General features: G+C 52.6%; 1 annotated feature.

Moving 5' to 3' along the window:
* Positions 1-1,287: a sequence feature (areas not merged during assembly with more than two copies in the genome that could not be assigned to a particular haplotype).

Raw genomic sequence — 1,287 nt, 5'->3', positions numbered from 1 at the left:
GGGAGTGCTTCAGGGGGTGTTGAGGGGCTGCAACAGGTCGATCTATTTGTGCCGCAGACGACGCAGGTGCTGCCGAAGAAGGGGACTGGCTCAAGTGGGAGGGATTCATTTGTTTCACCCTCTCTCGTCAGTGCTGGTGGAGTAATTGCTGCTTTTGCCGAGGGTCACATAAATGCCAAAAACTCCCCTACCGAATCAACTAAGCCGTTTTCTGATGTTGTTGCGGAGTACATCGACTCTGCGTGGGATTGGTCCACTCTTGTTGGTGAGGTCGGTAACGAAACATGGAGGGCACACACTGTGCTTGGTAAAGCGGAGGGAAAGGAGAATTTGGATGTTGTGCTCCGCCCCACAACCACCACGAAGGGCAATAAGGTGTTTCTTCTTGCGGGAGGCACTGCCTTGTCCGATGTAAATGGGGATTGGAGAGAGGGCAGATTCGAACTAAAACTGGTTGTTGGTGAGGTCACGAAGCCTTCTGCGGGCGGCGAGCCGAGTGAGTGGATAAAATGGGGCGACCCAAAACCACTCCCGAAACCGATCTCTTCTGCTTCTCACAAAGGTGAATGGAGGGAGTTCATTGCTTCTGGTGGCGCAGGTGTTCTGATGGAGGATGGCACTATTGTGTTTTCTCTGATGGCGATGAATGAAGAAAATTTTTTTGACGTTTACTCCATGATCATTTACTCGAAGGACAACGGCAGTACCTGGATGTTCCCAGAGGGCACTTCTTATCCGAAATGCGAGACACCCCGCATCACCGAGTGGGAGGGATCACTTCTCATGATTGTTGATTGCGAGAATGGTCAGAGGGTGTACGAGTCGCGTGACATGGGTACAACGTGGACGGAGGCCATCGGGACACTCCCAGGCGTGTGGGTCAACGCACGATCAGGAGTCCCTCAGAAGGAAAGCCTGCATGTGGATGCCCTCATCACCGTGACCATTGAGGGAAGGAAGGTCATGCTGTACACACAGAGAGGGTACGCCTCGAGGGAGAAAAGGGCCACTTTGCTCTACCTTTGGGTGACGGACAACAACCGTTCGTTTTTTGTTGGACCTGTTGGCATGTACAATGCTGCGAAGTGGGAGCTTGCCAGCACTCTGCTGTACTCGGATGGCAAGTTGCATCTTTTACAACAGAGGGTCAGTGGTGAAGGCCGTGTCATTTCACTTTCCCGCCTGACGGAGGAACTGAAGGAAATTGAGTCCGTCCTCAGTACTTGGGCGCAAAAGGACGTTTTCTTCTCCAGCTTTTCTATACCCACGGCGGGTCTGGTGGCATTT

This window comes from Trypanosoma cruzi, genomic scaffold (genome assembly GCF_000209065.1).
Source record: "Trypanosoma cruzi strain CL Brener 1047053516725 genomic scaffold, whole genome shotgun sequence".
NCBI lineage: Eukaryota > Euglenozoa > Kinetoplastea > Trypanosomatida > Trypanosomatidae > Trypanosoma > Trypanosoma cruzi.
Note: the sequence above shows the minus strand (reverse complement) of the source record. Positions and strands in the feature narration are given on the sequence as shown.